A 16,673-nucleotide genomic window follows, 5' to 3' on the forward strand; every position below is an offset into this window, starting at 1 on the left:
ATGATGACTGCTATGATTATTCCCTACAGTGCTTAACATGAGGCTTAAAAGTCCTTTGGGGGCATGCCGTCTACAGTGTGGGACACACACTGGACGGGCAAGAGTGGGTGTCAGTGCACAAGGGCTAATCGGGGGGAGATTGAATTAGGGTGAGAGGGTCAAAATGGAATGAAGTGGGTGGGCTTGACAGAAAAGGCAGAAGTAAAACCACCAGACCGGTTGGTGAGTGGCATTTGGGGGTGGAGATGTGCCAGGAACGACAAAGTCAGAAGCCTTATGATGGTGTGCTAATACGGCATGAAATGAATCCTTATTTTGCTTTTGTGCTCTCCTGCTCCCTGGTTTTTTCCTACTGCGGTCCTCTTTCCTGTCTTCCCATAATAAAGAAACATCATACAAATTAAAAAAAAAAAAAAAGAGCAAAAGGAGGCACCAGGTATAAAAATGTAAACTATTTGGCAACATGTAGCAAAATAAGAGACTTCTTGTACCTGAATTTGGGCTTTTTCTTGCCACTATGTGGAGGAGGCATCATAGTTGGGAGGAAAGAGGGAGTATAAGGCAAAAGAGGAAGAAAAAATAAATAGAATTAAAATGTAGGAATAGATTTTTAGAAAAATAAATTAATGAGTAGCATAAGAAAGTGTTTTTTTATTTTTAATGCCTGTAATGAGTTTGGGCTGGAGGTGTAGGCAGCAGGTAGCAGAGAAACCAAGCCCTCTGTGCCTGTGCAGGGTATGGATGGGGACAGGGACTGACCGATGGGGAAGAGGGAAATGTTTTGGAGACAGAGGAGAGCTGGTTTCCAGGCCCCACTTTGCCACCAATGAGCATTTGAGCACGGAGTTTACCCGCAAGGATTCCACGAGGTAGCTCTTGTGTTCGTGGGATCTATAAAGTTCCAGGGAGCTGAAGGGAGGGGTACAGTCTTCAGAGGAGCCCATCTTGCTGGCATGTGAGTTGCCGGTAATATCTCACGGGCCTCACCAGCTGGAGGGTAGCTAAAGGGAACCACCTTCTCCCCAAAGGATGTACATGCCCTTCTGCCTCTGTCCTCCCAAAGTGACTCCTATGAAAGCTGGAATGTGTCTGAGCTGGCCCGCCAGGAATTGCTGAATGGTGGAGTCTATTTCTGCATGAAACAAAACACCTATTTTTTCCCCCCTTCTGCCTGGGTCCATGATTTGGCTGTATTTAGCAGAAGAAAGGCAGGGAAAAGGCACACTTTGAAATTGTAGCAAGCATTTGAGCAGATTGAATTTAATTTTGGATACAAATGTCCAGGAAAAGTCTCCCTTGGCTCCCGCTCGTGGTTCACTGAGGCGTAAGGTGATGCTCCATTGAAAGGCCTGCTGATCTCAGCCAGTGCCAGCTGATAATGACAAAGTGCAGGAGGAGGGGGAGGTAGGCTGAGCCCAAGGAGGGATGTTCTTCCCCAGGATGCTTCCAAAGACTCTGCCCAGCTCCACCGTGCATGGTGGGACAGAGGGCAAGAACCTGAGAGCTGCTCGAGTCCCAGCTTGGTGATAAACATGCTGCATAGCCTTTTCCCACAGCTTAGGTTTGATTTTCCTGGTCCATGAAATAAAGGGACTGGAATAGATGAGCTATAAGATCTTTTCTTCCTGATGTTTTAGGATTCTGACATTTGGAGCATCTATAGATGCTGGAAAGGAATGCCAGCCAAGTGTGTAGGTTAAAATTTGGCACAACTATTTGGGAGGGCACTAGCTTCCAAATGTTTTAATGTACATGCCCTTGGCCGGGTGTCAATTCTTGGGGTGTATCCTGTGGAAATACTAGGATAAGTATGCAAGCATGGATGTTTATAACTGCAAAACATAAAAAACAACTTTTGTGTCCACTAGTAGGGAAGTGGCTAAATAAATCTACGATACAACCACAATAAAGAATGCACGTCCATATGTACTAAAAAAGAAAAATATCCCAAATATAACTTTAAATGAAAAAAATTAAATTGCTGAGTAAAAATTATATATAGTGTGATTATATTTTTCTGAAATGAAATCCAGGTGTGTGTAATGTATATTATATTTAGTTATATATTTATATGCATATGCCTAGAGAAAAAGTTCCACACCAAAAGTAATGTGGCTTCCTGTGGGGCTGCACGGTTCAGTATAGTAGCCACGTGTAACTACTAAGTTCAAAATGTAGCTGGTGTAACTAGGAACTGGATTTTAAAATTTTATTTAATTTTGGGATGCCTGGGTGGCTCAGTCAGTTAAGCTTCCGACTCTTGATTTTGGCTCAGGTCACGATCTCACGGTTCATGAGTTCGAACCCTGCATCGGGCTCTGCGCTGGCAGCATGGAGCCTGCTTGGGATTCTCTCTCCTCTCTCTCTACCCCTCTCCCTCTCTCTCTCTCTCTCTCTCTCTCTCTCTCTCTCTCTCTCAAAAATACATAAATAAACTTTAAAAATAAAGTTTAATTTAATTTTAACTACTTCATATTTAATTTAAAAACAGGTACTTCAACTGTATGTTTTGTGAAATCTAAATACAGATCAAGTATTTTCAATGAAAATTTAGCATCCAAATTGAGATGTAAGTGAAAAGTACACACCAGATTTAGAAGACTTAGTACCAAAAGTAGTAAATATCTCCATAATAATTGTATATTTTATGAATAATTTGTTAATGTTGATTATATGTTGAAGTAGTAATATTTGGGATACATTATTTTAAATAAAATATATCATTGAAATTAATTACACCTGTTCCTTTTTACTTTTTTAATGTGGCTACTAGAAAACTTTAAATTACATATATGGCTCACATTACATTTCTACTGAGTACTGCTGCTTTGGGGAGTGGAATAGCAGAGAAGCTAGACTAACTTTTTTATTTATATACTTTCATATTGTTTCATATTGTTACAGTATTGTTACAGCTTTGCCATCACGTTATTATAAAGTGGAACTCTCATTGTGGTATCTCTGTGATTTTCCAGCATCTTCTGATTGCTTGACCCTTTTTTGGATGACTACTATCCTCAGCAAGGATACCTCTGCCTGACAACCATCCCAGCTGTGTTGGAAAAGGGTTGTTTCTCAGAGAGTAGGAGTTAAGCCCAAGAGAGGGGAAAAAAAGAGAAATAATCCTTAAAGAAATCTCCCCTGTTCTCTCCTGCTCCCTCCTTCTCCTGTATCAAGATTCCCCAAAGCTTTAGGGGATCTTTAGTCCTAGGCTGAACTTCCTACCTCACTAAATGACAAGGCCAGGATGTTAATGTTCCCCACACAGACACGTCTGCATTATACATAAAGATGTCTGTGTTACACATAAACACATTATGGCTGTAACAATATCACTTTCAAAGGAGCACTAATCCGCTGAAGTCATCGAGTCAGAAAACATTTGTTTCTCCATGTCTTGTGTCTGAGCTGTGTGTGAGAGAGAATAGTAGGAAGGAGGGAAGGAGGAAGGATGGAGGGAAGGACAAAAAGAGACAGAGTGCACTTTATAAAACCCTTCTTTGCAGAGGCAGCTTTTCAAACTGTGCCTCTGGTTTCTTATTTGTTTGCTATGGTGTCACTCCCTTATACAATTTTCTGTTTAAAAACGTTGATTATAATCTTTTCTTTTTTTTTTTAATCTTTATTTATTTTTGAGAGAGAGAGACAGAGTGTGAGCAGGGGAGGAACAGAGAGAGGGAGACATAGAATCTGAAACAGGCTCCAGGCTCTGAGCTGTTAGCACAGAGCCCGACGCGAGGCTTGAACTCATGAACTGTGAGATCATGACCTGAGCTGAAGTCGGCCCCTTAACCAACTGAGCCACCCAGGCGCTCCTGATTATAATCTTTTCTATACATACTGACAGATACACAGATGACCCTAGTCATAATTTTGGGTATGACATTGTTGGGTTTGAATGGATGTCATAGGGTAATGGTGGAGAAAAACTCAGCTGTGGTTCTCAAGGTCCAGGAAATAGCTCCATGCTTCCCCAAAACCCCAATTACCCATATCTCCCTAGATCATGTCTCCCTAGATCATATTCACCTGTTTCTATTTGTCTTCCTTGCTAGGCACCTCTGTCCCCAGTACTTAGCACAGAGTCTTACAAAGAGTAGGCTTTTAATAAAAGTTTGTTGGTTGAATGAATGGAAGAATGAATGAAGAAATAAACAGCCCTACTTGTCAAGGGTCAGTCTTATCTAAAACATTAATGAAATTAGAGTTTCATCTCAAAAATGGACTTTTAAAGTTGTCCATCTTGTTTACACTGTGTTTATTAAATACCTATTATGGGCTAAAAGCTTGCTAAACAAAGCCATATTTTACCCACACACACACATACACACAAGGTCCCTGCCCTTACGAAGTTTACAGTCTGGGGAGAGAGGGAAGGCAGAGGTCAGGCGTAAATACACAAAATTAAAAATTACAAATGGTAATAAGTGTTCCCAAAGATATGATCAGGGATGATGACAGAAAATAAGGGAAGGGGCTATGCCAATTCAGCCAAGCCAACTTTTCTCTTCTCTGAAAAAGTGACATTTAAGCCAAAGCACTGAGGATTGGGAGTCAACTATTGAATAAACAAGTGAGGGTTGGGAGGGGTACAGAAGACAGGAAGAGTCTTCCACACACCCAGGAGCAGCACTTGCTGCTTCTGTGACTTGCCATCCAAATGTGCTCTGTAATTCGAACGTGACTTGATTCATGTGGGTGTTAGGGCCCATTCTAATTTGCATGCCTGGCTAGGTGTGGGAGTCTGTTGGGACCCACATGCTCAGAGTGTAAAGAGGCTGATTTCCCTTATTAGAAGGGCCATGTGATTGTAAGGGGGGTATTCTGGCTGTGGGCTGAGAAGTGGTTGGCATTAGGCTGGTAATTTCATTCCCTTGTTTTCAAGGTTGTCTCATACTTCTTTAACGTTAGCTTCTGCTTTTCAGATCTCTCACTAATCAAGTTTTATTTTATTTATTTATTAAAAAAATTTTTAATGTTTATTTATTTTTGAGAGAGAGAGAGAGAGAGAGAGAGAGAGAGACAGAGCATGAGTGGGAGAGAGGGAGACACAGAATCTGAAGCAGGCTCCAGGCTCTGAGTTGTCAGCACAGAGCCTGATGCGGGGTTTGAACCCATGAGCTGTAAGATCATGACCTGAGCCGAAGTCAGACGCTTAACCAACTGAGCCTCCCAGGTGCTCCAAGTTTTATTTTAAATATGTATATTCCTGTTGTCAGTAGTTAAATTGGATTCATAAGAGAGAGAATTCTTACTTTTCACCTTATACTCTTTATCCCTTTTGACTACTTTAAGATATGAGTTTTTATAACTTATAAAACTAGTAATACATACAATTGTAAGCTGTATATACAGTTCTGTTTAACATGTAGCCCTATGACTATGGATGGGAACGTTTTCTTCTGATTATTAATGCAATATAAGCTCGATGAATTTAGATTTGGAAAACTCAGAAAAAAATAAAAAATAAAGTAAAATTCTCCATAACTTCATCATGTAAAGATTACCACTGATAATGTCTTGTTATATTCTTTCCCAATGCCTTTTTAGAAATAGGATCAAATTCTACTTGTTAATTTCTAAAGCTGGCTTTTAAAAATTCAATATATGTAGAAACCTTTCCATGACAATAAATGCTGAGCTTTTGTATGGATATATTGTAATTTAAGTTAATGGACATTTAGGTTGCAATTTTTACCACACAATTAACTTTTAATCTAAATTTTTATGAAATTTTATGTGTCTGTCACCATCCAGAGGTTTTGCCTGATTCCTCACTATTCAGCAAACAAAAGTGATTCTTACTTGGCAATCAAAAAATAGGATTTTCTTTGCAAGTACATAATTAAGTACTTCAGGTAAGTTCCAATGAGTGCAAACTAGATGTTTGAAAATCTAGATCAAATTCAGGACTGTTTCCTAACCAAATCAAATTCAGGACTGTTTCCTAACATCGCTAAGCAATTTAAACTGCAAGTTTCACCCTTTCAAAATTCCCTTCAAGTTTCCCTAAAAATGTCCTTTCTTAAAATACCAACTTATCAGAAGGTTGGTGGTGAGGGGTAGGGAGCCATGCCCCTGAAGTATCTAATGCTTTAAGACTAGCTCATGTCTGTTGCTTGGAGGTGGTGGGGTGAGGCAGGGGGATGAGTACTCCCCCAGAGTCCATTACTCTCATCACAGCTATTACCCTGTGACCAACATGTCAGGCAGGTGAGGAGGGCAGGACAAGAGGCAAAGTTCCACATGCCTAGGAATCAGAAGTGTGTAGGTTGGAAGGATTCTAGTCGTTGGAAGCCCCCACATGGCAGGACTTGAAAAAGAGAACCTCAACCAGTCTCTCCAGCAAAACAGAACATCAGCCAGGGCTGGGATCTTGCAAGATCTTCATGCAAGATCAGCCTGTCTCAAGCCAGGGAATACACAACGATCCGCCCCACCTTCAAACCTGATGTTCCCCTTAGTTACAATCCTGTGATTTCCAAAAGACTATTTTCTGTTTCTTTTCAGCTACAGCAACCTGCTCTCTTAAATAGCTTCTTTATCTAGTGGGGCAATTACAGTCTGTGACTAACAGCTGTGGTTCGTAAACATGAGTTTCACTGTTTGGGTCAGTAGTTCTTAGCCTTTTCCGAACGGCAACTCCCCCAGCCGATCTTGGCATTAAGAGAAGCACCTCTCCCTCAGCACTCTGATGGGTACTCAATAGTGCAGTTTACTGGTGGAGGGTTCTGTTTTCCCATTATAAAGGAGGTGACATTTTTATTAAGTTGCAAGTCCTGGCATCTAATACCAAACATATTTCTGGATGTTGGTTTTATTAGTGGTTTTAACTTTCCCCATTGAGTTTTTCTTTGTATTCCAAATAGCCATGTCTTTCTTTTAGAAAAAAAGGTCCTTTCAAAAAGTAGTTCTTCACTGTAAAACTTGAAGGAGAAAATCTGCAAGATCTAAGGCTTGATGGTGAGTTCTTAGACCTGACACCAAAAGCACATTCCATAAAAGAAAATAAAAAGATAAATCACACTTCTAAAGAATTAAAAGCTTTTGCTGTGTGAAAGACTATGTAAAGAGGAGGAAAAGACAAGCTTCAGACTAGGAGAAAATATTATTTGCAAACCACACATCTGACTAAGGATTTGTATCAAGAATATATAAAGAACTCTCAAATTTCAACAGGAAAAACAAACAACCTAATTAGAAAATGGACAACAGAAGAGCCATAGCATCAAAGAGGGTATACAGGCAGCAAATGAGCACATGAAAAGTTGTTCACCATCACTAGCCATTAACGAAATTCATTTGACCATGATGAGATACTACTACACATCTATTAAGGTAGCTAAAGTAAAAAAAATAACGACAATGCCAATGCCAAATGCTGACAGGGAATCAGAGAAATTGGGTCTCTCATACATGCCTGGTGGGAATGTAAAATGGTACATTGACTCTGGAGAATAGGTTGGCAGTTTCTTAAAAAAACTAAACATAGGGGCGCCTGGCTGGCTGAGTCAGTGGAGCATGTGACTCTTGATCTCGGGGTCATGAGTTTGAGCCCCACATTGGGTGTAGAGATTACTTATATAAATAAAAACTTAAAAAACCTAAACATAGACTTTCCATATGACCCAGCAAATTATCCCTGGGCAGTTACCGGAGAGAAATGAAAAAAACCTGAACACAAATATTCATGGCAGCTTTATTGGCGATAGCCAAAATGTGCAAAATGCTAAAACATCCATCAATAAATAGTTAAACTATGGTCTGCCATACCATGGAATCAAACTCGACAACAACAAAAAAGCCAACTATTGATATATGCAACAACCTGGAAGGACCTCGAGGGCATTATGCTGAGTGAAAAAAGCAAATCTCCAAAGGTCACAAACTGTATGATTCCATTTATATCACATTTGTGAAATTATAGAGATGGAATTCTAGAGATGAGCAGGAGGTGGGAAGGAGGAAGCTTAGTGTGGCTATAAAGGGTAGTATGAGGGTGATCTTTGTAGTGGTGGAATGGTTCTGCATCTATATTGCAGTGGTGCTCACACAAAACAACACATGCAATAAAATCACACACACACACACACACACACACACACACACACACACTGTACCAATGTCGATTTCCTGGCTTTCATATTGTACTATAGTTAAATAAGATGTAACTACAGAGGGAAATGGGTAAGGGTATCCAGGACCATTCTGTGCTATCTTTGCAACTTTCTGACTCTGGAATTGCTTCAAAATAAAAATTTTTCTTTAAAGAAATTCATGCTTATTGTAGAAAATTTAGAAGGTGTAGGAAAAGATATGAAGAATACGGTTTTAAAATTCATACCCTTTTGATATATGTATTTGTTTTAGAATGTTAGAGTTTATTGCTTAATTTTTGATTTGAGATAAAAGTCACTTAACATAAAATGTCATTTTAACTTTTTTAAGTGTACGATTCAATGGTGGTTTTGGTTTATTCACCATATTGTGCAACCATCACCATTGCACAATGCCAAACATTTCCATGAGCCAAAAGGAAACTCCATATCCATCAGGCCCTTTTCCTTCCCCTGCAATAACTAATCTACTTTCCACATCCTGTATGATTTTACATTTACAAAGTGTGCCTATACGTGGAATCATACAACATATGGTCCTTTGTGACTGGCTTCTTTCACTTAGCATAATATTTTCAAGGTTCATCCATGCAGTAGCCTGTAGAAGTACTCCATTGCCTTCTGTGGTTGAATGATATTCCACTGTATGGATATATTTAATTTTTATTTTTGATAAAATTTTTCTTTGTTCCTTTACTTCAGGATCTGTTTTAGATAGTTTAGTGAACTCTCTCCAGCCTGGACTGCTGACCTGTGACCTCCCATTATTCAAACCAAGGCTGACACATGTGGGCATCTGGAGCTTCGTTCCCTCACTTCTCAGCCTCACCTCCTAAAATAAAGATGTTCCATCAGGTAAGTTGTTAACTGGGACTCACAAGGTCTATGCAGGGGAGGATGTCCTTGTGGCCCATCAGAGATGATAAGCCAAGTCAAATGAATGGTGTCAGGGCGGGAGGGATGGGAGACAGCCAGCCTGTCTATGAACAGCAGAGCAACTTTAGTAGCTCCTGGTCACGGGCTCGACCCACCTCTCTAGAACAAGGAGCAGTAAATATTTTTCCCAAAGCAATATTTTTCTAGCCTGTTTTGGAAAAACAAACGTGTTGCCAGAGTGTCCCAGCTCTTCACATTGTGCTCCTGAGTCTAGAGCTGCCTGTCCTACAGTGTTGCGGTCACCTGCTCGCTATTAAGCATTCTTTCCTTCTGTCACTGGTGTCAGAACTGGGCTGAGTTGACTGTGCCCATAGTACATTGGTGTCTTAATGAATGTGAAGCCTATTTACTGAGCCCTTTCAATGCGTAGGCCCTGGACTGAGCCCCTTTTTAAAATTTTTTCAATGTTTATTACTTTTGAAAGACCGAGCGTGAGTGGGGGAGGGGCAGAGAGAGAGGGAGACACAAAATCCGAAGCAGGCTCCAGGCTCTGAGCTGTCAGCACAGAGCCCAACATGGGGCTTGAACTCACAAACCATGACATCATGACCTGAGCCAAAGTTGGATGCTTCACCAACTGAGCCACCCAGATGCCCCTGAACTGAGCCGTTTACATTTATCATCTTGGTTTAGTCTCACAGCAATTCCATCAGCCAGGAGCTGTTCTTATTCCCATGGTAAGATTCAGAGACAGGGGCTTAAAGAGTTTTAGGGTCCAGTTCAAGATCATCTCACCACTGAGTGGCTTGGCTAGGATGCAACAGTGACCTATTAATCATCCAAGTGTGCTGAGAGCATAGATCCTGGAGCCAGTTCAAATCCTTGCTCCCTGTTCATTAGCTATTTGGATTTGCCTCCATTTCCCTATCTGTAAAATGGGACTAATAATACCTACCTCATAGTGTTGTAAAAATTAACTACATGAATCTGTGTACAGTCTGAGAGCTATGTGCCATGTGAGTGATCACTGTTGTCATAGTCGTTGTTAATATTACAATGACTCTTAAAAATAGAAGAGTGAGGCAGGAAACAAACAGATGACCCAAATAGACACCATTTCGTGTTGCTTCATGAGATTTCTCCTGGCCAAGTAACACAAGATGTGCTGCCTCCAGACTGCTGCTCCCAAACCCAGGGGCTTTCAGCAACCAGCAAAGTGAAGCCAGCCATTTGCAAAGCCAAATTCTTTAGGTCAGCGATGAGTCTATTAACAGGAAAGGGGACTAAGTGGGGATAACTCTTTCTTATGAGAGCCAGCAATGGATTTCCTTTGAAAAAGTATATTATGTGGCCACCCAGAACCTTGCCTTTTGTATATATTTGCTTAGGAGCATCCAGTGCTCGTATTTTGTGTATCTCTATTATCACAACACACCATGGATTATCAGTGCTACAGGAAATACAGCCATTAGTGCCTTTAAATCTAACCAGATTAGAGAACCAATTCCAGAAACTCCACAACCAATACAGAAAACTCATCTTTGAGATTTGGTTCTTCTAGAGGCACCTGGGTGGCTTAGTTGGTTAAGCATCTGACTCTTAATTTCAGCTCGGGTCATGATCTCACAGTTTGTGAGTTCGAGCCTCACATTGGGCTGTGTGCTGACAATGCAGAGGCTGCTTGGGATTCTCTCTCCCTCTCTCCTGTCTGCCCCTCCCCGACTTGTGTGCTCTCTCTCCTCTCTCTGTCTCTGTCTCTCTGTCTCTCTCCCTCTCTCTCTCAAAACAAATAAGTAAATAATTTTTTAAAAGATTTTTAAATCTAGATAGAGCAGCTCTAGATGTCTATAGGTTCAAAAGGATAACATGAGACATTACCTGCCTCACAGTGGGTTAGTTGCAAAGACTAAGAGCCCTGGTGTTGGTTGAGCCTTTCCTAACTCCTCTAAATTGGCGGTAATCAAGCAAATGATGGTTTCAGTCAGGGTCCAAATTGGGTTCAATCTGAAATGCCAGTCAACGGCCCTGTGAAGGACTTCTTTTTGAGAGGCCCTAACTTGGCTGAAGGAAGATAGGCCAGGCTTAGCTGAACCAGATTGGCCTCACTGAACTCAGGGAGCTACAAAGAAAGGACTTTTCGGGCAAGCTTCAGACTAGGGTCTTACATACAGTAAGAATGTCCTGCTGACATAGGGCCATGTGCCATATTTACAGCACTGAGTCCCTCCCTGCACAAACTCCAGGCTCCCATGGCCTTCAGGAAGGACAGGGTTTACAGCTGATCTCCTTTAGGAAAGAGAGGCTCTTACAAACAATGCCTGGTTTTTGTGGGAGCGGGGAGGCAAATATACACTTAAGACTGGTGTCCAAGAGAAGTGCTCTTAGAATTCTCAGGATCTTTTTTTGTTTTTTTTTTCATCTCTATTAAGAACGATATGTCTTTAAGATTTTGGAAACTTGTCTTTATGTGGTTTTTATCCGTATTCCCATTCCATGTACTAGTAGAAGATACTAATTGAACTCTTTTATCTTATGATGAAGAAGCTGAGGCCCAGTGTCAGACAGCCATACAGTAATGAAGGCCCAGAACCCAAGACTGCTGACCTCAGTCCAGTTTTCAACCCTCAGAGCCACACTGCTGAAAGATGATTCTAAAAAGGCCTTCTACGTAGTTTGTTCCTCCTCTCTGCCAAGGCTGGTGGGTGCCCTCCTGGCAGATAATTTTATCCACACACTGTTCAGAGTGCTCTGTAGCATGTTCCACCACAAACTAGAGCTTCTGCCCAGATGGGGAGGGAGTAACTCAAGGTCGGTATGAGAACCGAAGTGATTAAAAGCCTCAACAGAGCAATCCTGCTGATTCAGAATGACTAGAGAATGGTCTTTCTGATTATCTAATGTTTCCACTCATGTTTGTTCAATGAATGAATATATGGGATGTTGAAATATAAAACCAGCAATGCTACTGAATTTAATTCGATCTTTCTTCCCTTCGTGTGTCAAGGTCATCATGATGCGTATGGGTTTACTGTTCTGGAGAATTCAACCAATAGAGAACAGGGTTGGCCATTTTAGGTAATTTTAGGTAACTTGCTGACCCTGTTGTACAAGGTGAGGGTGACCAAGCTGGTTCTTCTCTCTCTCTTTTAAAAAGTGAATCCTCGGGGGGTGCCTGGGTGGCTCAGTCGGTTAAGCCTCCGACTTCGACTCGGGTCATGATCTCACGGTTTGTGAGTTCGAGCCCCACATCCGGCTCTGTGCTGACAGCTCAGAGCCTGGAGGCTGCTTCGGATTCTGTGTCTCCTCTCTGCCCCTCCCCCACTTGTGCTCTGTCTCCCTCTGTCTCTCAGTAATAAATAAACGTTAAAAAAAATTTTTTTTTAAAAAGTGAATCCTCAGACTAACTTGGATGTAAATTAAAAATAAAACAAACAAAAAAGACATAGAGGTCTCAAAAGAAAAATATGTAAATAAAATAAAACATCCCCAAAGATTTAAAAAAAAGTGAATCCTTGGAGCACCAGGGTGGCTCAGTTGGTTAAATGCCCAACTCTTGATTTCAACTCAGGTCATGCTCTCATGGTTCATGGGATTGAGCCTCAAGTTGGGCACTGTGCTGACAGTGAGAATCCTGCTTAGGATTCTCTCTCTCCCTTTCTCTCTGCCCCTCCCTTGATCACACTCTCGTGCTCTCTCTCTCTCTCTCTCTCTTAAAAAAGTGAATCCTCATATCAGTCCCCTTATCTTGAACTTATCCTTTTCTTCATAATAACATCTTAAGGAATGTACACACACACACACACACACACACACACACACACGCCTAGTATCTGAGACTTTAGTTGATTGGACCATAGTTAGCCAGTTGTTAGGACCATCACACAGAGGATTACGTCTTAAACTTTCCCCCTGAATTCTCTATTAACAAGATGGGAGACATGCCATGGGTCATGCGATTCTTTTTACTCCATTTAGGAACATGAACCTTGAAGCCAAGAGGCAGAAACCAGCCCACTGACACAACTGGTGACTACACACAGAGGCACTTGGTGATGGCTTCAAGAAAATGATGTCAGTTTTTAAAAATAATTTTTTAAAATTCCAATGACCAGTTAGTTACAGCTTAAATTTTTACATGTTTTTTTGAGCAGGCAATGAATTAAGCACAAGGAAGAGTAAGCAAAGAAATATGTTCAGTAAATTAAATAATAGAGGCTTTTACTGACACCATTCTTTTAACTTACTGCTTTTCAACTTAAGCTAAATGTTTTAAACTTTTTAAAATAATTTTTACACAAATCGAGATTTTATCTACATTCAGGTAGATTCTCCTGGCTTATGTCCAAAAGACTTGGTCCTTTTGAAAGTAGGATTCTTTGCTTTTCTTCAAGTACTTATTAGCACCTTTTGCTTGTCAGGAATTATGGCAAGTATCAAGGCTGCAAAGGAGTAAGACACAGCCCCTGTCCTATGGGGACTGACATGGAAACTAAATGCTTAAACTAGGGGTGCCCGGGTGGCTCCGTTGGTTAAGCATCCGACTTTGGCTCAGGTCATGATCTTAAGATTTGTGGGTTCGAGCCTCACGTTGGGCTCTGCGTTGACAGCAAGGAGACTGCTTAGGATTCTCTCTCTCTCTCTCTCTCTCTCTCTCTCTCTCTCTCTCCCTCCCTGTCCCTCCCCTGTTCACACACTTGTTCTCTCTCTCAAAATAAATAAACAAACTTAAAAAAAAAACAGTGCCAGGAGAAAGTAGCATCGTTCTCTACATGAACGTTGGGCTCTGTGCTGACAGCCTGGAGCCTGCTTCAGATTCTGTGTCTCCCTCTTTCTCGGCCCCTCCTCCACTCACACTCTGCCTGTCTCTCTCTCTCTCTCTCTCTCTCTCAAAAATAGATAAACATTAAAAAAAATTAAATGCTGAAACATTTTCTCACTGTCACATCATTTTCCTCCTTCTTCTTCAATCTACGCTTTATAATCTTCCTTACACGTCCTACGGTTTCTCTACAGGGTTTATACATACTTTCTCTACTTGGTTCTCTTTGGGATGTACATGTCATTCAATTTGACCAACTTTGGTTAACCAATTTAACCAAAAATGCTGCTGTGCATTTTTTCTTTCTTTAACTTTTTTTTTTTCCTCCTGGAGTCTTTCTTTGGCCCTAGCTAGCAATCTGAAATATTGAGGAGCTAAACTGAGAAGGGTCTGCTTGTCTCAGGTGTCCCAGACAGGTCTCACTGGTATGGGTTTTATTATATCTTTCTTTCCCAAGTTTGTTCTAGGCTACTTATCCCTAAATTGTCTTCTTTCATATTAATGAACCATCATTCTTATCCACAAAGCATTATTCATAATAGTTAAGAAAAAAAAAAACCAGAAGTAACCTGTATCTTCATCTGTAGGGAGGTAGTTAAATAAACTATGGCATATCCATGCAATAGAGCCCACTTCATGCTTTAAAAAGAATGAGAGGTCCCTAAAACTGTGGAACACATAAAAAGCAGAGGTTAAAATGGTGGTTGTTGGAGGCTGGGGCTTGGAGGAAAGGGGGAGATGTTGGTCAAAGTGTACATAGGTTTATGTGGGATGAGTGAGTTCTGGAGATCTAATGGACAGCATGGTGACTATAGTTAATACTGTATTGCATCTTGAAATTGGTAAGAGTGGATGTTACCACATGCAAAAAATGGTAACCATATGAGATGATTGATATGTTAATCAGTTTGATTGTGGTCATCATCTCACAATGTACACATAAACCAAAACAACATGTTGAACACCTCACATATATGCAATTTTTATTTGTCAAGCATAGCTCAATAAAACTGGGTGGAGGGGGAAATGAGAGGTCTGTATGACTAGGTATCTGTGATACATTGTAACATTTTTAAAAAGCAAGTTATAGAACAATATGGGTTGTATGACCCATTTAAAAATACATATGTGAAACTGTATAAAGTGTATCTGAATGCCCGCATATGTACACACACATACACACACACACACACACACACACACACACACACAGTATTTGAATGAGAAAATTCTAGGAGATAAACAGATGTAACAGTGGGGAGTCTAGCAAGCGAAGTAGGTGAGGAACAGATGAAGGAGGGATGCACTTTTTAATAATGCACTTTTGTATTCATTCTTTTAACAATGAATAGATATAGTTGTTATAAGTAAATAAATAAAAAGAAGAATATAGCATTTTCCTAGGTATTTCAAAACTATGTATTCTTCTAGGCTTGCACAGCTGGTTTAGTTTTCATTTACTTTGATCATACACTTACCTCCTCTCTTATAGCTGGAGGGCATTAAGTCTCCCAGACTGACAAGTGTGTCCCCACCTTCCCCTCTGCTGCCTCTCCAGATTCCCCATCCCTCGGGATAATGCAAAGTATGTTTATTTCAGACTCATTGTCTGAACTGTACATTGTTCCTGGAAATCTTGGTCACGTGATAGATGGACTTGTCCTGGAAAATCTATCCTCCGGTCCCTGAAAGGAAGCCAGAGTGGTATTGTTCTCATCTCACAGATCAAGAAACTGAGGCATGGAAAGTTGATGGGGGCTACGGGCTACCTAGGCCACATGAGAAGTTAAAAGTAATGGGATGTTGTGGAAAAGGTGTTGGGTTCAAAGCCTGGAGTCCCAAGTTAAAGTTCTTGACATATTACATTTTATTTAAGCAAAATTTTGACTCCCTAAGCCCCAGTTTTCTTGTCGGTGAAATGATTATAATACCTGCCTCCCAGAGTAGTATTATTACATGAGAGTATTTAATTTTTTTTTTTTTTTGCATATTGTAAAGCACCATATGTATCATAGAAAGACCAACCACAGGAAATTAGTTATGAGTAAGTCAGACCACTGTGGTTGCATATACAACTAGGCTTTTGTTTGTTTGATTTTCTTACACTCGAAACACAAATTTAAAAATGTCTTTCAAGAATCTTAGAAATCTTGTTCCTTTAAACTCAAGCTTTATTTTTTCCCCACCCCAAATATTTCTCCTCATGCCTTTTAAAAGAGGCACAAAAGTATCAGTTCCACAAGGAAGGCAACAATGCTCTACTAGAATGCCATACCAAATTGGATAGAAGTCTAAAAGCAGATTAAAGTTGTTTCAAATGCTTCAAAGAGGAGGAAAAATCTAATCCCCCAAGCCTTCTTTAAATCCATATTCCTTAATATCAGAAAATTTCCCAAGTCTTTTAAAAGGCCCAAATATCATTTTACAGTTTGGAGTAGTAATGGAAAACACTTCCCCATTTTTAAGAACATTCTTCCTTCCCTAAAAAAGGGCTCAGTAAAGCTGGGTCCCCCTTGTGAAGGAACTGGGCCCAAGCGGATGACGAGTTGCCTCCCTTAGCAGGGAGTGGGGCAGCCATCCCCAGGGCCCTGAGCCTGGAGCTGAGGGCTTAATTACTACCTGGAGAATTCCTTCAAGAAGCAGTGTCAGGCATTTCCCTGTTATTTCTGGGCGAGATCTGCGTGTCTGTCATCGTGTGGAAGAACGCCCAGTCCCTCCACTATGTAACACTGAAGGAAAGAAAGTTTCCAAATGAGAAGAAAAACAAGGCTTGTTACGACAGAAGCAAGTAGGACCATTCTCACTGCTTTAGAAAGCTTCTTCTTGGGGCGCCTGGGTGGCTCAGTCGGTTAAGCGTCTGA

The 16,673-nt window shown here is 40.7% G+C and overlaps 1 long non-coding RNA gene across 9 annotated transcripts in view; it reads left to right on the plus strand.

Annotated features, from left to right (window-relative positions):
• The window catches only part of LOC102950983, an 88,310-nt gene that overhangs the window by 20,550 nt on the left and 51,087 nt on the right, over window positions 1–16,673 (plus strand). For 6 of the 9 annotated variants that reach the window (XR_006208090.1, XR_006208087.1, XR_006208086.1 and 3 more), the window contains one exon: window positions 8,820–8,972. This is a non-coding gene — a long non-coding RNA (uncharacterized LOC102950983). Of the gene's footprint in view, window positions 1–5,757; window positions 5,859–6,879; window positions 6,964–8,819; window positions 8,973–16,673 lie in introns of those variants that run through there. The other 3 variants (XR_006208089.1, XR_006208091.1, XR_006208092.1) reach the window with 2 other exon arrangements.

Source organism: Panthera tigris, chromosome D1 (genome assembly GCF_018350195.1).
Source record: "Panthera tigris isolate Pti1 chromosome D1, P.tigris_Pti1_mat1.1, whole genome shotgun sequence".
Lineage (NCBI taxonomy): Eukaryota > Metazoa > Chordata > Mammalia > Carnivora > Felidae > Panthera > Panthera tigris.